This window comes from Balaenoptera ricei, chromosome 4 (assembly GCF_028023285.1).
Source record: "Balaenoptera ricei isolate mBalRic1 chromosome 4, mBalRic1.hap2, whole genome shotgun sequence".
NCBI classification, from domain to species: Eukaryota; Metazoa; Chordata; class Mammalia; order Artiodactyla; family Balaenopteridae; genus Balaenoptera; species Balaenoptera ricei.
Genome location: NC_082642.1, coordinates 80,870,249 through 80,893,869, shown reverse-complemented (window position 1 = coordinate 80,893,869; position 23,621 = coordinate 80,870,249). Strand labels below are relative to the sequence as shown.

General features: G+C 40.8%; 1 protein-coding gene across 1 annotated transcript in view; it reads right to left on the bottom strand.

The window, feature by feature from the left end:
- The window catches only part of ST6GAL1 (ST6 beta-galactoside alpha-2,6-sialyltransferase 1), a 135,521-nt gene that overhangs the window by 32,705 nt on the left and 79,195 nt on the right, over positions 1–23,621 (bottom strand). Inside the window, exons 4-5 of the mRNA XM_059920747.1 lie at positions 9,676–9,925; positions 8,345–8,480 (exon numbers count right to left, since the gene is read on the bottom strand). The gene's annotated coding sequence lies outside the window, so the exon portion shown is untranslated. The remainder of the gene's footprint in view (positions 1–8,344; positions 8,481–9,675; positions 9,926–23,621) is intronic.

Here is a 23,621-nt window from a genome sequence, read left to right as displayed (position 1 = left end):
GCCACATTGAGGCAATGTGGGACAGCAAACGATGGCGGAGTGGAGCACTGGCCATGGCTCATCAACCTGAACATCAGGTCTTTCATCAAGTATAACTAAAGTATAATTATAATTGAAGTATAGTTCAGTTATAATATTAGTTACAGGTGTGAAACATAGTGATTCAATATTTTTATAGATTATGTACCACCATTACAATATTATTGACTATAATCTCTGTGCAGTACATTACATCCCTGTGACTTATTTATTTTATAACTGGTAATTTGTACCTCAAATATCCTTTACCTATTTCTCCCATCCCCCCCATTGCCCTTCCCTCTGGCAACCACTAGATTGTTCTCTGTATCTGTGAGTCTGTTTCTGTTTTGTTTGGTTGGTTTTTTAGATTCCACATATACGTGAAAACATACAGTATTTGTCTTTCTCTGTCTGACTTATTTCACTTAGCATAATATCCCTTAGGCCCATCCATATCTGAAAATGCAAGATTTCATTCTTTTTTATGGCTGAGTAATATTCATTGTGTGTATATATGTATGTATATATCACATATTCTTTATCCATTCACTCAGGATGCTTCCATATCTTGGCAATTGCAAATTATAAATAATTCTGCAGTGAACATTGGAGTGCATAAATCTTTTGAATTAGTGTTTTTGTCTTCTAGGATAAATACCCAGGAGTGGAATTGCTGGACTGTATGGTGGCCCTATTTTTAATTTTTTAAGAAAACTCCATACTGTTTTCTGTAGTGGATGCACAAATTTACATCCCCACCAATAGTGTACAAGGGTTTCCTTTTTCCACATCCTTGCCAACACTTATTTCCTGTCCTTTTGATGATAGCCATTCTGACAGGTGTGAGGTGCTATCTCATTGTGGTTTTGATTTGCATTTCCCTGATGTTTAGTGATAGTGAGCACTTGTCTTCTTTGTCTGAGATTAACTGACCATATGTGCGTGGGTTTATTTCAGTCTCTCAATTCTGTTCCATTGATCTATGTGTCTGATTTTTTTTTTTTTGCCAGTACCATACTGTTTTGATTACTGCAGCTTTGTAGTATAGTTTGAAGTCAGGGAGCCTACCACCTCCAGCTATGTTCTTTCTCAAAATTATTTTGGCTATTTGGGTTCTTTTGTGGTTCAATACAAATTTTAGGATTACTTGTCCTAGATATGTGAAAAATGTCATGGGTATTCTGATAAGGATTACATTGAATCTGTAGATTGCTTTGGGTAGCATGGACATTTTAACAATATTAATTCTTCTGATCCATGAGCAAGCACAATATATCTTTCCATTTGTTTGTGCTGTCTTCAATTTCTTTTATCAATGTCATAGTTTTCAGAGTATAGGTCTTCACCCTTTTAGTTAAATTTATTCCTAGGTATTTTATTCTTGTGATATGATTGTAAGTGGGATTCTTTTCTTGATTTCTCTTTCTGATAATTTATTATTAGTGTATAGAAATGCAAGAAATTTCTGTATATTAATTTTGTAGCCTGCAACTTTACTGAACTCATTGATTAGTTCTAAGTTTTTTGGTGGCATCTTTAGGGTTTCCTATACATAAAATCATGTCACCTGCCAATAGTGATAGTTTTACTTCTTCCCCTCCAATTTAGATTCCTTTTATTTCTTTTCCTTTTCTGATTGCAGTGGCTAAAACTTCCAGTACTATGCTGAATAAAAGAGATGAGAGTGGGGATCACAGAGGAAATGCTTTCAGCTTTTCACTGTTGAGTATGATATTAGCTGTGGGTTTGTCATAAATGGCCTTTATCATAATAATAATTATTATTATAAATGGTATGCTCCCTCTATACCCACTTTGTTGAGAGTTTTTATCATGAATGGATGTTAAATTTTGTCAAATGCTTTTTCTGCATCTATTGAGATAATCATGTGATTTTTAGCCTTCATTTTGTTCATGTGGTGTATCACATTGATTTGTGGATATTGAACCATACTTGAATCCCTGGAATAAATCTCACTAGATCATGATGTATGATTCTTCTAATGTATTGTTAAATTTGGCTTCTAATACTTTGAAGAAGACTTTTGCATCTATGCATCAGGGATATTGGCCTGTATTTTTCTTTTTTTGTAGTGTCTTTTTTGGTTTGTGTATCAGGGTAAAGTTGGCCTCATAGAAGGAATTTGGAAGTGTTCCCTCCTCTTCTATTTTTTTTTTTTTTTTTTTTTGCATAGTTTGAGAAGGATAGGTATTAACTCTTCTTTAAATGTTTGGTAATTCCCCTGTGAAGCTGTCTGGTCCTGAACTTCTGTTTGTTGGGTTTTTTGGGGGTTTTTTTGTTTGTTTGATTGATTTCTGATTCAATTTCCTTGCTAGAAATTGAACTGTTCAGATTTTCTATTTCTTCGTGATTCAGTCTTGGAATACTATATGTTTCTAGGAATTTATACATCTCCTATAGGTTGTCCAATTTGTTGGTATATAATTGTTCAAAGTATTCTGATTGTTTGTATTTGTGATATTGGTTGTAACTTGTCTATCATTTCTGATTTTATTCAGTTGGGCCCTCTCTCTTTTTTCTTAATAAGCCTAGCTCAAGTTTTGTCAATTATATTTATCTTTTCAAAGGACCAGCTCTTAGTTTCATTGATCATTTCTATGATTTTTGAGTCTCTATTTCATTTACTTTTCCTCTGATCTTTATTATTTCCTTCCTTCTACTAACCTTGAGCTTTGTTTTTTCTTCTTTTTGTAATTCCTCCGGGTGTAAAGTTAGGTTGTTTACTTGAGATGTTTCTTATTTCTTGAGGTATGCCTGTATCACTATAAACTTCCCTCTTAGAACTCCTTTTGCTGCATCCCATAGATTTTGGATTATTATGTTTCTATTGACACTCATCTCAAGGTACCTTTTTATTTCTTCTTTGATTTCTTCATTGACCCATTGGTTTTTAGTAGCATCTTGTTCAGTCTTTACATATTTGTGTTTTTCCAGTCTTCTTGCTGCAATTGATTTCCAGTTTCATACCACTGTTTGAAAAGATGTTTGATATGATTTCAGTCTTCTTAAATTCATTGAAATTTGTTCTGTGGACTAGCATGTAATCTATCCTGGAGAATGTTCCATGTGCACTTTAAAAGAATGTGTATTCTGCTGTTTTGGGATGGAATGTTCTATTGATATCTATTAAGCCCGTTTGGTCTAATGTGTTTTAAGGCCAATGTTTCTTTATTGATTCTCTATCTGGATAATCTATCCATTGATGTAAGTGGGGTATTAAAGCCCCCTACTATTATTGTGTTACTGTCAATTTCTCCCTTTATGCTTATTGATATTTGCTTTAAAAATACAGGTGTTCTTATCTTTACAAATGTTATGTCCTCTTCTTAGACTGACCCCTTTATCATTATGTAATGCCTTTCTTTGTCTTTTGTTATAATTTTTGTTTTAAAGTCTATTTTGTCTGATATGAGTATTGCTACCCCAGATTTCTTTCCATTTCCTTTTGCATGGAATATTGTTTTCCATCCTTTCATTTTCGGTCTGTGTGTCTTTAGTTCTGAAGTGAGTCTCTTGTAGGCAGCATATATAGGGCTTTTTTTAAAAATCCATTTGGCTTCCCTATGTCTTTTGATTGAGGTATTTAGTCCATTTACACTTAAAGTGATTATTGATAGGTGTGTACTTATTTCCATTGTTACTGTTCCATTGTTATTGTTCCAAGTTGTTTTTGTAGTTCTTCTCTGTTCTTTTCTTCTTCTTTTAGTCTCTTCTCTTGTGGTTTGATGCTTTTCTTTGGTGCTGTTTCTTTTTTTTCCTCTCTCTTTTTTTTTCATGTGTGTGTGTGGTGTGTGTGTGTGTGTGTATCTATTGTAAGTTTTGTTTTATGGTTACCATGAAGTTCACATATATTTATATACATATAGATACATAGATATAGATTTGTTTTAATCTGGTAGTCGTTTAATTTTCAATATATTCTAAAAGCTCTATGTTTTTTATGGTCCAATATTTCATATTTTTGACATCATATTTTACATCTTTTGTGTATCCCTTAACTATTATTGCAGTTACAGTTGATTTTACAAATTTTGTCTTTTAACTTTTATACTAGATTTTCAAGTAGTTGATCCATTGCCTTTTCCATATATTGCCTTTACCAGTGAGATTTTCTTCCTTCATATATTTTTTTATTTCTTGCTATAACCTTACTTTTTCACTTAAAGAAGGTGTTCACTTAACATACCTTGTAAGGCCAGTTTAGTGGTGATGACCCCTTTTAGATTTTTGTTTGTCTGGGAAACTCTTTATCTCTTCTCCAATTCTGAATGACAACCTTGCTGGGTAGAGTATCTTTGGTTGTAGGGTTTTTTCTTTCAGCACTTTACATATATCATGCCACTCCCTTCTAGCCTGCAAAGTTTCTGCTGAAAAATCAGTTGATAGCATTAAGGGGGTTCCCTTGTATGTTACTCTTTGTTTTCCTCTTGCTGCCTTCAAAATTCTCTCTTTGTCTTTAATTTTTCCCTTTTAATTATGACCTCTTGATATGTAACCTATAATGGAATAAAATCTGAAAAAAATTAACTAAATCACTTTGCTATACACTTGATTTACAATATTGTATTAGTTTCAACTATATTTCAATTAAAAATTTAAAAAAGTAATAAATCTCTATTGCAGTGTGAAAAAAATATATGTTGTGATATGGATCTTTTTGGGTTCATTTTGTTTGGGACTCTATGCTTCCTGGACCTGGATATCTGTTTCTTTCCCCAGGTCAGTAAAGTTTTCAGCCATTATTTCATCAAATATGGTTTTTTTTCTACCCCTTCTACCTCTCTTATCCTTCTGGGACCCCTATAATGCAAATGTTAGTATGCTTGATGTTGTCCCGGAGCTACAGTAAACAATTCTCAATTTTTTAAATTCTTTTTTCTTTTTGATGCTCTGACTGGGTGATTTCCACTCTTCTGTCTTCCAGGTCACTTACGTGTTCTGTATCACCTAATCTGCTGCTGATTCCCTCTAGTGTATTTTTTTCATTTCAGTTATTGTATTCTTCATCTGTGACTGGTTATTTTTTATATTTTCTAATTCTTTGTTGAAGCTCTCATATTCCTCTATTCTTCTCCTGAGTTTGGTGAGCATATTTATGACCCTTGCTTTGAACTCTGTATGGTGTATGAGGTAAATTACAATTACTTATGTCAGTTTCATTGTTTTGTTTTGTTTTTCTGGGGTTTTATTTTGTTTTTCATTTGGAACATATTACTCTGTCCCCAGGATGCACCAGCGGCCGCCATCTTGGGAAGTGCTGGAACTGCAGGGGCTAGAGTTACAGCCTGGTGTGGGTCAGGACTTCTCCCAGGGTGCACCAGGGGCTGCTACCTCGGCAAATGGGGGACAGTTGGAGGAGCCACGTACAGGCTGAAGGGTAGGCTGGGGTGTGCTGGTGTGGTCTTGGCTGGCTGGCTAGAATGTCAAGTGCTTTTCAATCCACTGCCTCTGCACTGGGACTGGGAGCAAGTAAGTTTGTGCACAAGCTCTTTAAGAGCATAGTCTCGGGCTTCCCTGGTGGTGCAGTGGTTGAGAGTCTGCCTGCCTGTGCAGGGGACGCAGGTTCGAGCCCTGGTCTGGGAAGATCCCACATGCCACGGAGCAACTAGGCCCATGAGCCACAACTACTGAGCCTGCGCATCTGGAGCCTGTGCCCCGCAACAAGAGAGGCCGCAACAGTGAAAGGCCTGCGCACTGCAATGAAGAGTGGCCCCTGCTTGCCGCAACTAGAGAAAGCCCTTGCACAGAAACGAAGACCCAACACAGCCAAAAATTAATTAATTAATTAATTAATTAATTTTAAAAAAAAGAAACTATGAAATCAGGTCTTTCATTAAAAAAAAAAAAAAAGAGCATAGTCTCAGTTTCCTATAGCCCTCCAGCTCGCCCAGTCATAAGTTTGAAAACCTGTTAAGGGGACTTATCTTCCTGATGCTGGTCCCCAGGGCTGGGGCCCCCAATGTGGGGCTTGAACCCTTTGCTCTTAGGAAGGACCTCCAAGTTTGTGATATCCTCTTCCTCTGTGGGTCACTTGCCAGAGGTGTGGGTCCTGACTGGATCGTGTCTCTACCCCCTCCTACCCACCTTGATGTGTTTTTTTCTTTATATCCTTAATCGTATAAGAGCTATTCTGCTAGTCTTCAGGTCATTCTCAGAGAAAGTTGTTCTATATGTAGTTGTAGTTTTGCTGTGTCTGTGGGAGGAGGTGAGCTCAGGGTCCTCCTACTCCACCATCTTGATCCCACCTCACTGAGACTCTAATTTAAGCACCAAACAGTGCTTCCTACCACCACAGACCTCAGGAACCAGTGACTCTAGGGAGGATGGGTGCTTACCTTGGGCCGCCAAAGTTTTGGAAGTGATGAAATGTACACAGAGGGAGAATTCAAACATGAGATCGTGAAATGGGGGAGGCGCTTGTTGCATCATCAGAAAACTAAGCAATTCAATTTCCCCAGACACCCAACACAGCTAATCATAGGACACTAAGACAGCTGAGGAAAAACTAGAAAAGAAGGGAAAGTAGCATTGGAGAAGCACCTACTATATGGTAGGCACTTTACCTGCTTTATCTCATTTAATTTTTACTATACCACTATGGGATAGGTATTAACAACCCCTCTTGAGAAAATGAGGAAACAGGCTTAGCAAGGATACAGGGCTTCTCCGAAGTCAATAGCTAATCAGTGCTAGAACCAGGATTCCAACCCAGGTCTATCTGACTAAAAGTCCATGGTCGTTGGACTAAAGAACAGGCATTGTGAAAAAGCACAGTGAATAGTCAGTGTTGACCAACTAGGACTCAGAAATCAGGATCTCTAGTGACACAACTGCTGGAAAGTCACAGAATAAACACCCTCACTATCAGCACTGACACTACTCATGTGTACTGTTTTACCAGTCAGGCAACCCTTTCACAGCAATTAGGTTTATGAGACCCAGTATAACCCTGTGAGATGAGCATAGCAAATTTTATTAGTTCCATTTACAACTGAAGAAACTACGGTTTTGTAAATACAAATAAATTTCAAAGCTGCATGAGTGATTTGGAAATGATGGAGTTGGGACTTAACTTTTATGTGTATGAGTGAAATAAGACAGGAGTTAAGGAGGTGGAGCCTAAGGGTTTGTGTTCGACTGCCTGCCAGCACCTACTCTCCAAGGTTGAGTTTCCCAGGAAAGAAGAATTCCCCAAACCTTCAACCATAACACAGTCTTACAACTTTAAGAAAGCCTCAGCCTTCAAGGCCAGTGCTCTGTCGTGAGTGCCTCAGGGCACTCATGTGAAACCTCATGTCAGGGCTCCCAATTCTCTTGACCACCACCCTCTGTTGAGGTTCCAAGTCTACCAGCTGGCTGGAGCTTCTGATCATAGGCACTTAGAGCTTCACTCTCATCTCTCAAGCTGCTCTAGAGAGACAGGACTTGAAGAAGTTTCATCTAAGAAGCCCAAACTGAAGGAAAGGAGTAGTAAATATTTCTCCCCAGATTCTTTGGGAAATCAGTCCAAGTTTTTAATTTCCCAATCACATCCCAGATTGCCTTCTTAAGCCTCTAGGGCTCTGCACTGCTGTAATCTCTCCCCTTGTCCATTTGCCTGGCAACCAGACAGCATCACCTTCCTGCTTCTGGCCTCCTGTGCAGCCCACCTCCCCTTCTTGCTCTCCCAGCGAGAACAGCAGCACTGTTCTTGCTCCCTGCTGCTTGCCCCTCCTGTTTAGTAATGCTTGCTTTTCATGCTGACCCCCTGCTAGAGGGAAACTCCTCCTGGCTCATTTCTGACACTCCAGTGCCCGGCACCATGCCTGGAACACAGTGGGTATTCAATAAAGGGGTCTTGAATTGATGGGCCCGTATCAACGAACACTTACGAGCCCACCAGGCGTCTAGAAGAATAAGTAACAACTCGCATTATCACCTACAGAGAACAAGCCAACACTGAACCAATAGAAAGAAAAGTCCCAGCCAAGGTAGGGCTCCCGCCCTAGGCTACTCATCACTGGATGCCCAGTAGCAAATGCAGGGCTTGACCATAGTAGGTGCTTTAAAAAGGTAAACTGAATTACAGAATAACTTTAAATCTTATATTTATAGTTTATAGAAATAGGCAAAATAGGCAAATCACTTATCTCCACACCTCACTGACTAAGGACTAAAAAAAGAAAGAAGAAGAAAACAGCAAAGCTGTAGCCAGACCTTCAGCCCCTCTGTGGCTCTCACCAGCGCACTCTGCCTGCCGATCCCGAATAGAAAATGGACCCCAGGGCTGCCTCCCTATCCCACGCCTCCAGGTGTTCCTTACCTGCTTCTGGCTAATCCCCCTGGGGCTGCAGGCCCTCCAGGTCCTCAGGAACCAGCACTATTCCCCATGGGAGGAATGTTTGCTTTATTGGGTCTGGAGGCCAAGGCTCATTTTTCTCAGGATGATGAAAAAGCATCTACAAAGGAGAAAAAAAAAAAAAAAAGATGAGTTAAGTGCCGTTTTCCAGCAGGGGCAGAGTTAAAGATTAACAAGACAGACAGGGACGTCTGCTAGACTCCAGTGCGGGCCCTGGAAGCCCCAAGGGCTCAGAAAAAGAGAGACAAAAGCCAATTACAGGTGCAGTGCTCTGGGTCCATAAACAGCACAGAGAGCCTAGAAATAGTCCGATACTAGATAAGAACGTGAGCAAGCACCACAGACCAATCTGGGAAGAAAGGATTGTTTAGTCACTGGTTTGGGCATACATAAACAGCAATTTGGGGAAGAGAGGATTCAGTTCATCCCCAAATGAACTCTAAACAAACTTTAAAAAAATTATTTTCAAAGAATATTTAATGATACATGAAAGTTCTATCAGTATAATGTTAACTGAAATTCAGAAAAAAATACATTTTTTAGAATTCACATGTGAGAAAGAGAAAGGACAAAAAAAAAAAAAAATACACCCTGGATGGTAGAATAAGGAGTAATGAGAGTTTTCATTTTTTTATAATTTTTTTGTATATTCCAAAATTTCTAAAGTGTACACGTGTTACTCTTAGAGTTGGAAAAAAGTTATTAAAATATAATTTTTAAAAGCTAAAACTAGAACTTTATATTTGTTAGCTCTCTTCTTTCTGATGGAATGTAGAAAAATAACAAAGGAAAAGTTTAATAGTCAGTTGCATGAAAATTCCAACTTGTATACAATAAAATTACTGTAGTAAAAAGGAAGATAAACTCAAGGTGTGCAAACGGTTCAAACAGTAAAAGCCTCTAGAAATGAACAGGCAATCAACATGAACAGACAAATCACAAAACAGAAAATACAATTAATGAGCATATGAAATTATGACTACTGTTGAGAGAAACTCAAAAGAGGCAACTGAACATTAAGATACTAGTTTGTAAAATTAACATTAACCAGCAGTTTTCAAAATGATTAATACTCATTGCCAGGTAGATTGTAATAAAGTTGGTATATTTCAAGAGAGCAGTAGAAATTAATTTAACTTTTTTAGAAAGTAATCATGCCATAGAATTAATTAAGAGCTCATGACTATGAACCAAGTTATTGTACTTCCAGGAAAAAAAAAAAAAACTGAATAAATAATTCAAAGGGAGAAAAGGTTATATATTTCAGTTTCCTCATATGTAAAATAATTCCTTACCTTACACGGCTGTGGTGAGAAATGGAAGAAGATTCATGAAGTAAAGAATGAGTTTTATAAAGCAATATGCATGTGCAAAAAGAAAAATAGCTTTCAGTTTCAAAATGATTTATAATGGTGAAAAATCTACGGTTAAGGGACTTCCCTGGCGATCCTGTGGTCAGACAGAACTTCGCCTTCCAATGCAGGGGGGTGCAGGTTCAATCCCTGGTCAGGAAGCTGAGATCCCGCATGCCTCATGGCCAAAACACTAAAACATAAAACAGAAGTAATATTATAACCAATTCAATATCCCCAACAGTTTTGCCTAAATTACTCAACATAAAGAAAGTCAAACTGAAAGATGAGAATTTATCTCTTCTCAGTTTGCTCAACACCTGTTTTCAGGTCTCAACCATGTACATTTTTTCTAGATATTTGGACATGCATAACTTTTAGTCACAATGTGACTAAATATGTACAGGTAACATTCTGTGTTTCACTTTTTTGTTATAATATTTTAAGCATTTTATTTCATGTCACTACTTAAATTCACACACCATTGTGTATATATTCTATCTGGTGGATGTAGCATATTATTTCCCTACTGCTGGAAGCTTAATTATTAACCTTTTCTCCCTTTGAATTATTTATTCAGTTTTATCTCCTGGAAGTACAATAACTTGGTTCATAGTCATGAGCTCTTAATTCTATGGCATGATTACTTTCCTAAAAAGTTAAATTAATTTCTACTGGCTCCCTAGAAGCTTCCTGGTAGAGTCCAAAAAAAAAAAAAATGTCTCTGAAAGCTATCCCTCTTTTCATGTCATGTAACTTTCCTTTGAGGCAGGGGGGTTTGTGATGATGCAAGCAGGATTACTATTTGTCTCCTCCTACCAAAAATGTAAACTCTGTAAGTGTTGGCCTTTCTTCACTACTACCCTCAGCGGCTAGATGCATGTCTGGCATATGGCAGGTACTCAATAGCTATTGGTTGAATGAATGAATGAGGGAAGTGTTGCCAGCCCTTAAGAGGTCTATGCTTATCTCAGGCACCATCGATGGACAGCGTTCTTTCTCAGCACCCTCACTGAGAACACTTTGGGCAGTCATCGGCACTTTGGATGCCGCCTCTTGCCTGTAAATGCTGCTTCACTGCCATTCCCTCAATGCATGAGCTGCTGGGGCGTGAGACTTTTATTAGGGTTCAGTGCACAGACATCAGAGGAGTGCAGCAAACCCGTATCTTCCTCCCACACATCACATCTGCTCGGAACAACTTGCCCTCTAAGGAGATTAAAAATCACTCCCCACTGTTGATTTCCAAAAATCAACCAATTGAAACAAGTGGTATAACTGTTGATCTACATCTGTTGTAGATGATGAGGGCCTTCCAAAAATAGTCACTGCTGCTCATGAGATAGTAGCAGTGGTGATCTTCAACCAGCTACACAAGTGGTAACAGAATCCTCAACTCTCTGGGGGAGAAACTTTAGCACTCACGACAATAACAGCTACCAGGTATTTAATACTAGCTATGTTCAAAGCACTGACTATAGCTTAGGGGTTAAGAGTAAGAACTCTGGAATTAGACTGAGCTGGGCAAGAGTCCAAACTCTGCCTTTCCCCAGTTACATGACCTTGGACAAGCTACTCAACCCCCTAGGACTCAGTTTCTTTAACTGTAAAATGGGAATAATAATAACAGAGCCTATCTCATGGGATTATTTAAATAATCAAGTTAGATAATACACCCAAAGGGATTGCAATAGGAACTGTGACAAAAATTATCCACGTCACTTCATTTACCCCTCGCCATCCCGTACTGTGTGGATACCACTACTATCCCCATTTTTACAAATGGGAGACTGAGACAGGTGTGATGAGTAATTTGCCCAGAGTAACTCACTCATGACACTCCAAATGTCCCATGCTCTTTCATGCCTTTGTAGCCCTGCACGTAGAGTCCCTTCTGCTTGAAATGTCCTTTCCTGCCCTGTTCACACGGGGCCATGACCACTCAGCCTCCTATACCAGTTCAAGTGCCCCTGGACTCTGAAGGCTTTCTTGACCCCCACGGAGATCGTCACAGCTCTGCTGTGCCTGTGCTGGCTCTCATCAGACCACATGACACTTACTCGTTTGCAGGTCTGTCCCAACCTTTAAGATTGATCTCTGGTCCCCTGCATCCAGCCAGGCTCTGCGCCATAACTGGGAAGTGCTCAGTCATGTTTGAACGAAAGAATGAGGCTAGCTCGGACACCACTCCTTCCCATCCCCATGTCCTTCAGTTGTCAGAATCACCCCCACCACCTACCCACCCATCACCTTCAATTGCCGGAGTCCCCTTTACAGCACTACCGTGGCAGGTATTCATTCCGTCTGGTGAGTACACTGAGTGACAGGAAATTCACCACCTCCCCAGGTTGCACATGGCTATGTGAGCAGCTCTGCCTCTTAGAAAGGTCTTAAAATGAAAAGAAATCAACCTCCCTGTAAAAATAAACCCAGCAGTTTAAGCTCAGCTCTCTGGAGCCATATAGACTCAGAATGAAAACCAGGAACACTTGCTGAGCCCGTGCTCAGCCCATGCTCAGTGCTGGGAACTCCACGTGCACCCACTCATTTCATCCTTGTGGCAACCCTGTGCAGACCACCTTGCTGCTGTATCTTCTCCTCCACCCAGGACAATCTTCCTCATTCCTTGAATATGTTAGCTCCCGGCTCCCTAGAATTCTCTCCAACACTATTTCTGTCATAACTCTTGGTGGCATTAACAATCACTTATAGAATTATTCTAGTCAACTCCAATGACTGTGACCTCAGCAACTCACCCCCAAGGTCATAGCTTTGATCTTGTCATTTCCAAAAAATATACTCCCTTCAAGGGATACTCCCTTCAATATACTCATCAAGGGATGCCTCGATTTCAGGCATCCTTCTCTAATCACCACTCCTATCTCTGCAGCTTAGTCCAACCAGTACCCAACTCTAACAGTCTTCTGTGTTTGATCCTACTACCTTCCCACTGTCTCTCACTTCCTCCCTGCCATCCTTTCCCTTCCTATCCAGCTTAAATTCCACGGTCAGTCATTCAGTTGACCTCTCTCATCACACATGTTTGGATAAACCCCAATCCTGGTTAAATCCAACTCTCTGTCCTACTCCACACCTGCAAGCAGGCAGCTGAACATGGCTAGAGAAAATCATGCAACGATGCTTAATGATGTCACTTCAAGTTCATGATCACTAACTGCAAATAGCTCCTTAATGCTCCACAGCAATGATATGCTACTTTTCCAGTCAATTCATCTGCCACTGTCCTAGAGGACTGTATGGCTTCCTCCCCACTAAAAACTCCTCTTATCCTCACCCTCGCCTGATGAACTTGCTACTTACTCATAGAAAAAAAGGAAGCTACCAGAGTAGAACTTCCACACGCATGCTTTTGTACCACCGCTACTCACCTTACCTGCACTTATGCCCAAATGATCTCATTACTATGAATTAATTGGCTGCATCCAACACTTGCAATATCCAACATTTTTCCATAAATCCTACACACTCTTGTCTACTTAAGGACATTCTTAAAAATCCCCCTTTTTTCTTCCGCATCAATAGGTATCTTTCTCTCCAAGATCATGCTCATCAGCATATAGGTATGCTATTATTTCTCCTTTCTTTAAAAACAAAAACAAAAAAACTCTCCTGATTGAGGCAGTCACCACCTGACCCAGATCAGTCTCAGCATCACTACCAATGGGACACCTAGACAATTTTTGCCTTCTGAAGTGAGACAGTATGAAGCACATAGCACCACGAATGAAAAATTCTTGCCCGAAATGTTTAATCTGTAAGTGATCAAGCCTTTATATGCAATTCCAGTTTTTCGGAAATACAAGAGAAAGAAGAACAAGTTAAAAGACACCCTAATTTACCAGATATATCCAGAAAGCAGAACATTCTATAGAACAATTGAACTAGTTTCATCAACAAGTCAATGGGCACAAAAAACAAATGACTTAAAAACCACAAAAAAACACAACAATCACATGCAGTCTGCAGACCTTTGGTTTGAACAGAACAACACTGGGGAGAAATGGGGGTATCTGAATACAGACTGGGTATTATATATGATATTAAGAAATCACTATTAATTTTGTTAGGTTTAACAGTAGTATTATTATATTACGATTATATATGTGGTTATGTTAGAAAAAAAGTCCTACGCATTTGAAGTAGAGATGAAATTTACTTTAAAAATACTTTAGCCAAAAATAAAGCAAATATGAAAAAAATGCAGCGTCATTTTTGTCAAATACATTCAAATTAAGCTATGTAAAGAACGAGAGTGATTTGCAGACTCTTCTTGACAATATCATTTGGGATTAGGGAGCATTTGAAAGAGTGTGAAGAAAAAACTTACGTCGACAATGTTCCCGTGTTACTGAAGGAATTAACTGAAAAAGATACATGACATTACAAAAGTCACATATTTAGCCATTGCATGGGGTCTAAATAAACTCCATTTCCCTGTCCCTCCAACAAAACCTCTTGACCTCATTTCACTTCCCCTGCCCTTTTTCTTCCCTTTACAGTAAAACTCCTTGAAAGAACTATCTGTACTCACTGTTTCCAATTTCCCTCTTCCCATTCTCACTTGAACCAACTCCATCAAGCCTCCCTCATCTCCATGAAACTGCTCTTGTCATGTCCCCAAAGACCTCCGTGACCTCCATGCTACCAATCAAATGGTCAGGGCTAAGTCTTTATCTTATTCAGCCCATCAGCCGTACTTTACACAGTTGGTCATTTACATAGTTGGTCACTTGCCCCTTCTGGCTTCCAAAACCCACACCCTTTTCGTTTTTCTCCACTCACTGGTCACTCCCCCTCAGCTGTCTCTGATGCTGGTTCCTCCTCATCTCCCCTACCTCTATACACCAAAGTGCCCCAGGTTCTGGACTTCGTTCTAGGGACACTTGCTTTCTACTGGATGTGGGCACCTTGTGATCTGTTCCCCCTTTACTCAGCCTGTAGTTTGCAATCAAAACACATTTGTTGACGTGCACTAAAATGAGTTCGGAAGCAGTTTCTGTTGCTGAGTTTCTACAGAAAGGAAGTCCCTAATAATTAAAAACAAAAGCAAAATAGTAGGGCTGGGGTTGGGAGACAGTAGAATAAAACATTGTGTTCACTTCACTATTTAGATTATCCTCTATAATCTGTAGAGGGGAGGCAGCATTGCAGAGAACAATGATGATCAGATGTAGAGCACATTATTAAAATTACTTGTTAAAATGCAGATTCCTGAATTCTACCTCAGTCATTCTGTTCCGAGTGGTCTGGGATGGGGCTCAGAAACCAGCATTTAGCAAGCACCCCCAAGTGATTCTGACGCAATCAGAAGTGCTAGTCTGAGAAAGCTTTATCTAGATCCAGGATGGGAAAAGTATAGAAATTGAGTGTAATCAACTTTTATAGTAATTTGAAAGAGTAATTTTATGCCTGATGAGTCTAATAACTTTAAAAATATGGCTTGTATTTTAAATGTCTTTTTCATTTCATTATTCTAATAATTCCCTTTTATTGTATTTTTAAAATTATTGATGTGTGAGAGGTTGGGGAAGAAATCCAGTCCTTTACCAACAATAGTTTGAGAAGCTCAAGCTTTGGAGAAAGACCTCAGGCTCTGGCATCTCAAAAGCCCAGAGTCAAATCCTGGCTTTTCTATCTGTCAGTTGCATGATGTTAGACCCGTTTGGTCAACTTCTGTGAGCCTGTGTCTTCATCTGTGAAGTATGGATAATAATACTTTAAAATTTGCCTCTGCAGGGTTGTGCTGACAATTTACTGATAGACTTTATCACTTTGTTCTGGCTAAGGATTATTGTACTTTTACCATGTGCTAAGTATTTTACAAACGGTAAAGTTCCTGTAATTGGGTAAAACTCATTTAATCCCTGCGGCAACAATAGTGCTTGAGGTGAGTGCCGCTGGCTCACCTCCCAGGGGCTCCGGCAGAGCTGGTCCAGGCTGCTGTCGGAAACAGCCTCCCAGGTCCTGGCCACCTACCAGTGGCAGCCGGTGTAGGTCAAAACATTAGTAGTTGTATCAAAACATTTCTGACAAGTCCCAGTTTTACTCAAAAGGACAGAAAAAGTCAGATAAGCAACGGAAACCAATCTGTAGTTGGTGAATCTGAGGAGGGAGTGAAAGGAAACCATGAGAGACTTTGCCAGGTGCCTAAGTGGCTGCGTTGACAAGTGTTTACCTGAGGACCAGCCTCGCTGCCAGGCTAATGGGAGGGAGGGGGAAATCCTGCCGGATCAGAGCCCTGAAGATAAAGGGGCCTTCATTCCTGCCTGCCAGAGCTGTTCCAGACCCAGGCTGCAAAAAAAAAAAAAAAAAATGGTCTCTTAACAGAGATTAGATCTTTTCCCAGCCAGGCAGGCACTGACGGAGAAGACTGAAACGGCCGAGTACATTTCCCTGAGGTTATCTAAAAACATGGAGAACAGAACTTTTTCTGAGTGGGATGTTGAGTCCCCACCGCAGACAGGGCAGCTGCTCCGTGGTCCTGGATCAGAGCCAGCCACTCAGAACAGGTAGGGAGAGCTCCGGACTCAGGACTAAGGGAGCCAGGGCAAAGGAAAACCACAGGCCATTGGCTTGTGCTTTGTCTTCAACCTTGCACCTTTAGCAGACACGTATTTGTAGCGATTTTTGCCTTCCAATTTGACAGGTGCCCAGCGGAAAGCAGGCACTTCACACCCCATCATCTCCCTTTCTGTATGATGCCCACTCCCCAGGACAAGCAGTAGAAGCCCCAGCCCCAGCAGGCATCCCCCCGGTCTTACCAACTAAGACCACTCTGCTGCACTCCAACAGTCAGGGGTAAGCCGAGGAGGAAGGAAAAAAAAGGGCCGATAAGGAGAGCTGAATAAACACCATGCTCCTCCCAAGCAACAGACCTACCCACCTTTCTCCTCCACACCCCACAGAGACGTAGAGAGAAAAGAAAATAGGCCTCTTTCCTCCTCAGAAAGAACTGTTTCACCTCCTCCTAATCTTGGGGAAAAAAATGACATTTGTATTATGGAAGTTTTTACACGTACAAAAAGGTACAGAGGGCTTCGCTGGTGACGCAATGGTTGGGAATCCGCCTGCCAACGCAGGGGACACAGGTTTGAGCCCTGGTCTGGGAAGATCCCACATGCCATGGAGCAACTAGGCTCACGAGCCACAACTACTGAGCCTGCGCTCTAGAGCCCGCGAGCCACAATTACTGAGCCCACGTGCCACAACTACTGAAGTCCGCACTCTTAGAGTCTGTTCTCCGCAGCAAGAGAAGCCACCACGGTGAGAAGCCCGCGCACCGCAACTAAAGAGTAGCCCCTGCTCGCCGCAACTAGAGAAAGCCCGTGTGCAGCAATGAAGACCCAACACAGCCAAAAATTTTTTTAAAAATAAAAAAATGGGGCTTCCCTGGTGGCGCAGTGGTTGAGAATCTGCCTGCCAATGCAGGGGACACGGGTTCGAGCCCTGGTCTGGGAGGATCCCACATGCCGTGGAGTGGCTGGGCCCGTGAGCCACAGCTACTGAGCCTGCGCGTCTGGAGCCTGTGCCCCGCGACGGGGGGGGGGGGGGGGGCCGCGATAGTGAAAGGCCCGCGCACCGCGATGAAGAGCGGTCCCCGCACCGCGATGAAGAGTGGCCCCCGCTTGCTGCAACTGGAGAAAGCCCTCGCACGAACCGAATACCCAACACAGCCAAAAATAAATAATAAATAAATAAATAAAGTAGCTATAAAAAAAAAATAAAAATAAAAAAATAAAAACATTAAAAGGTACAGAGAATAGCATGATGAACCTCCATGTTTCCATAACCCAGCTCCAAATATTATCAACATTTTGCCAATCTCGTTTCATTGATCCCCCATCCCCCTTTCTTTCTTGGAATAATTTAAAGCAAACACCAGACTTCATGTCAGTTTCCCCCCCACCAGCTCTTCCCGACTGGGGTGCCATGAGAAAATTAAGCCTTAATGTCCTAAGACATCCATTTATGTAATGAATTAACTTACCTCCCTGGCATCTAGAATAGTATTAGCTATGTACCATCCTTGGGAAAACTGAGAACATAGGCCCTCAAAATCATTTTCTGCAGAGCTGAATTCTCTATAATAGTACTGCCCCCCACCTCCCACATGTTGGGTTCTGCCAGAGAATACATGAGAACACATACACACAAACACACGCACCCACATACATGACCATGATGCCACTATCACCCAATATCCACTCCACTTTCAAATTTTTACCAATTCTCTCAAAAATGTCTTTTACACTAAATTTCTTGAATGAGGATCCAAACAAGGTAGGCACATTTTGTTTGGATGATATGCCACTCTCAACTCTCTTTTAATCTATAACAATTCCCCACTCCCTTATTTTTTCTTTTTCATGATATTAAATTTGTTGAAAAAACTAAGTCATTTGTCCTGTGGAATGTGCCATGTACTGAATCTGGCTGACGACTTCCTCATGGTATTAACTTACTTCCCTTTGCTCTGTTTCCTGTGAACTTAGTGTTTGATTTCAAGGCTTCTTGAGATTCAGTGGTTTCAAGTTCAGTGGTTCTCCCAATGTTTTTATATCTAAGAGGAGCTAAGCCTTGGTCATCTAAGGAAGTTTGGGGTGGGGAAATGAACAGGGAGGACTCCGTGTTGCACTGGCCCCAGAGCTTATAAGAACAACATACTCCGATACTCATAATAGGTTCATTCATCCAGCAAATGCTTATTTTCTATGGTGAGCCAAAGTGGAGATGCAGAAAAAGTTTCGACAGTGCAGAAACCAGCCAGAAATCTAACCCCCCCAGAATATGCCTTCCAGTGAGAGCGTAAGTGAAGAGGAAAACAAAATAAACACATATGTGGTGTTTGTAAGGGGATAATTGCTACCCAGAAATTTAAAGCAGGGAGGATGGAGAGGGACAGCGGGGCTGGGGGTATCCATTTTAAATTAGATATTCAGAGAAAGCCTCACTTAGAAGGCATCTGAGCAAACATTAGAGGGAGGTGAAGGAGGGCTCGTGCAGATTTTTGAGGGAAGAGAGTTCCAGGTGGAGGGAAGAGCAAAATCCCTAGACAGAGGCATGCCTGACCTGTTTGAAGAACAAGACGGGGGCCTGGAGGAGACAGGGTGAGGAGGAGAGCAGCATAAGAGGAGGGCAGGGAAGTAGTAAGTACAGATCATGGAGGGTCTTCGAATGGTGTGAGAACTCTATCTCTCACTCTAAATAAGATTTGGCTGACTTGTGTTTGAAAGGGATCATTCTGGCTGCTACACTGAGAATCAACTGTGGTAGGTGGCAGGTTGGGGAAGGTTTAAAAAAGAAAGACCTTTCGAGAGACTATTGCAACAATTCAGGTGAGGAAGGCCCAGGATCCCGTTTACTGAGCTCTTACTGGGCGCTAGCATTTTATGTTACCAAATTTAATTCTTACCACCACCCAGTGGGGTGGGGTATTAATGATCCTCTTTTATGAGTGAAGAAACTGAGGCTCAGAGAGTTTAAACCATATGCTTAAGATATTACAAATGGTCAAAACTGGGATGCAAGCCAGACTGTTCTAACTTGCGAGCCTGGTCCAGCTATCCAACATATATCTCTCTACTCAGGGCCCCTGAAATGGCCCCTGAGCGCCTCTCTGCTTTACCAGGTCAACTAGAGTTGCCAGTGACCATCTTGGACCTTCTGGTGACATCGCTTTATATATATAAGATGTTATGGAAAAACCCAAACTTTTTAGCCAACCCATACTTTGCCCCGATCCCCACCTCCTTAACCTCTCAGTGTGCAAACTTCACCCTCATCTGTACTTTAGGACCCACACTTTCTGTCCCTAGACTAGAAACCTTGACACCATATTGCCCTTGGCTAAGCATAATACCTCCAAGAAGCAGTCTGTGTGTCCTGGCCTCCAAAAACCTCCCTGTAATGGGTTCCTGTTTCTTTATGATCATGAACTCTTAATTTGCGTCACCTGAGTTGCCACTTAATTCTGCAATGACTCCTCTTCCTGTTTCCTCATGTCAGTGATAGCTGGCCACCTGACAGAAGATGCGCTCTCTGCCATATAGAGCTGTTGCTTAAAGTGGTGGCTCAGCCAGGGATTATATTTTTCAGCAAGTGTGCATACACACACACCCTGCATCTAAGTGGAACTGGGACTGTTTGACTAGTTATCAGCAATAAAATGTGAGCAAAAGTAACATGTGTCACTTCTGGGCAAGGTAAGAAGTGAGTTTATTTGTTGTGAGTCTATTTGTTTACAGTAACTAAATGAGCTACTAAGTAGAGACTTTATATTTATTGCTACTGGTCTAAGTAGGATTCTGAGAATTCATCAGAATTTTCAGTATAGATTTTTCACCATCCACACAGTTCTCTCTTCATCCCAGCATGACGTTAGCACAGTGAAATAACAGAAGCGCCCCTTAATTTAGCCAAAGCCACCGGTTCCTAAATTCTTCCACATCTAGTACATCTTGTATTTGTTTCCCCCTGTTATGATTCCCAAGTTTTGAAAGTGTTGTCAGCCAAATTTAACTAATAATCTGAGTTCTCGTTTGTTATCAAATGGACAAGGATGTTGCTGCCAATAAGAGGTTCGGACCAGCATGAGATTGTCATTGTTATCACAATCAGGTGATACAAGTTCAGCCTTAATGCAAAGAAACTTGATGATTTCCTTGGCCTGTGCAGGTTTGTTGGGATAAATGTGCTTCTCCTGTCTGGCTTTCTGAAATCCTGAAAGTGTCTGGTGGGTCTCTGGAAACCCTGGGCAAGGAATTCTGGTTTGTCCATGGCCTGAAACTTACCCCAATAAAATTAGAACTTTCTGATCCCAGCTGGCCTCCTAAAAAACAGGTTCTACTGGTTGGCTAGATATGGAAGGATGCTTCAAAAAAAAAAAAAAAAAAAAAAACCTACCCCCATCTGCACCCAACTAGGCAAAATTAAGGCACTCTTAAGTTTATCCGGAAAAATCTGGCTCCTAAGTGCTTAAAAATCAGGAGAACAGCAATGTAAAAGCAGAATTTTAGTGACTGCCAAATCAAACAGACACAAGCCTCCCTCCCCATCATCTCAGCTCTCAGCAGTTGAATGCAAAGCAGCAGTTACATCAGAAAGATCCTCCCTGGGGACAGAATAGCAGCACTGTGTTAGCTGGGCAGGGTAATTAGCTACCCAGAATTCTCATGCGCTGAAGAGCAAAGGAGGACCAAATGGCAACAACGCAGGAAGGAAAAGAGTTCTATTGAAAGACCAAAGACTGAATTTTCTCTAAAATCTTGGTAACAAGAGTCTGATGACCTACATCTCTCTCTTCAAACCCCAGTTTAACTATCTTTAGTGAGAACAATGATGTCTGCTAATGTTGTCTTAAACATATTTTCCTCCAGAAACTCCTCAGCTGGGTATTGTGTCAGGGGCTGTTTGTTATTTCCTTCCATGTAGTTTTACCTGTTGGGCAGGAGGAAATCAGGGCCAGAGTTCCTTAACACTTCCTAAATACCAGTATCATTGAAGTGATTGGCCCCTCCTTAAGGTCACCAAGGTGACAACTGTTTACCCCTCTCACCTTAGCAAACTGATCTCTTTCCTAGAACCAGTCCAAGGCCAAATAGGCCACATGCAAAGAGAAAAGGGAAGAGAATATAGAAGAGAAAGAGTTTGATCAAGTCTGTCCTCAGAGGTGCTCCTCACCCCTAGTCCCATAGCCATGAAGTTCAGTGTAGGTGAAGGAAACCACTTACAACAGTGCTTCTCCATCTTGACTGAGCATTAACAGCACTTAGGAAGCATTTTAAAAATATAGATGCCTTACCCATGATATTTTTCACACAACTAGAATAAATAATCATAAAACTTATATGGAACCACAAAAGACCCAGAATTGCCAAAGCAATCCTGAGGAAAAAGAACAGAGTTGTAGGCACAACCCTTCCAGACTTCAGACAATACTACAAAGCTACAGTAATAAAAACAGCACAGTACTGGCATGAAAACAGACCTATGGATCAATGGAACAGAATAGAGAGCCCATAAATAAACCCACACACTTAGGGTCATTTAATCTTTGACAAAGAAGGCAAGAATATATAATGGGGCAAAGACAGTCTCTTCAGCAAGTGGTATTGGGAAAGCTGGACAGCCTCATGTAAATCAATGAAGTTAGAACACACCCTCATACAGTACACAAAAATAAACTCAAAATGGTTTAAAGACCTAAATATAAGGCATAACACCTTAAAACTTTTAGAAGAGAACATAGGCAAAACATTCTCTGACATAAATCTTAGCACTGTTTTTTTAGGTCAGTCTCCCAAGGCAATAGAAATAAAAGTAAAAATAAACAAATGGGACCTAATCAAGCTTATAAGCTTTTGCACAGCAAAGGAAACCACAAACAAAGCAAAAAGACAACCTACAGAATGGGAGAGAATATTTGCAAATGATGCGACCAACAAGGGCTTAATTTCCAAAATATGGAAGCAACTCATACAACTCAATAACAAACAACCCAATCAAAAAATGGGCAGAAGACCTAAATAGACATTTCTGCAAAGAAGATATACAGATGGCCAACAGGCACATGAAAAAATGCTCAACGTTGTTAATTATTAGAGAAACACAAATCAAAACTGCAATGAGGTATCACCTCATACCAGTTCGAATGGCCATCATCAAAAAGTCAACAAATAATAAATTCTGAAGAGGGTGTGGAGAAAAGGGAACCCTCCTACACTGTTGGTAGGAATGTAAATTGGTGCAGCCACTACTGAAAATAGTAAAAACTAAAAATAGAGTTACCATATGTCCTACTCTTGGACATATATCCAGACAAAACTATAATTCAAAAAGATACATGCACCCCCATGTTCATAGCAGCACTATTTACAATAGCCAAGACATGGAAGCAACCTATGTGTCCATCAACAGATGAATGGATAAAGAAGATGTGGTACATATATACAATGGAATATTACTCAGCCATAAAAAGGAAGGAAATTGGGTCATTTGTAGAGACGTGGATGGACCTAGAGACTGTCATACAGAGTGAAATAAGTCAGAAAGAGAAAAACAAATATCGTATATTAATGCATATATGTGGAATCTAGAAAAATGGTACAGATGAACCGGTTTGCAAGGCAGAAATAGAGACACAGATGTAGAGAACAAACGTATGGACACCAAGGTGGGGAAAGCCGGGAGGGGAGGGGACGATGAATTGGGAGACTGGGATTGACATATATACACTAATGTATAAAATAGATAATAAGAACCTGTTGTATAAAAATAAATAAATTTTTTTTAAAAAGCTACATGCACCCCAATGTTCATAGCAGCACTATTTACAATAGCCAAAACGTGGAAGCAGCTTATGTGTCCATCAACAGATGAATGGATAAAGAAGATGTGGTGTACACACACACACACACACACACACACACACACACACAATGGAATATTACTCAGCCATAAAAAAAGAATGAACTATTACCATTTGCAGCAACATGGATGGACCTAGAGATTATACACTCCAGTCGGCTTTTGCCCCACAGTCATTCCCTTCTAGAAGACAAGGGCTGGTTTTCTGGGGTTTTTCACATCCACCTCCCTGCCCACCTCCCATACAGAAAGACCACTTGATATGTGCACCTATGTTGGCAGGTGGAAAATTTGGATCTTTTTCTTTAGAGGCCAGATCTCAGCACTCACTGCTTGATCCCACCCCTAAACCTCCCTCCCTTCACTGTCCTCTGAGGTTGGCACTGCTATCCTTTCCATTTCATAGATAAGGAAGCTGAATCTTAAAGAGGTTAAAGGGCTTCTGGTAGTGAGTGGCAGCGGCAAGACTTAAATCCAGAACTGTCTGAATATAAGGACCGTGC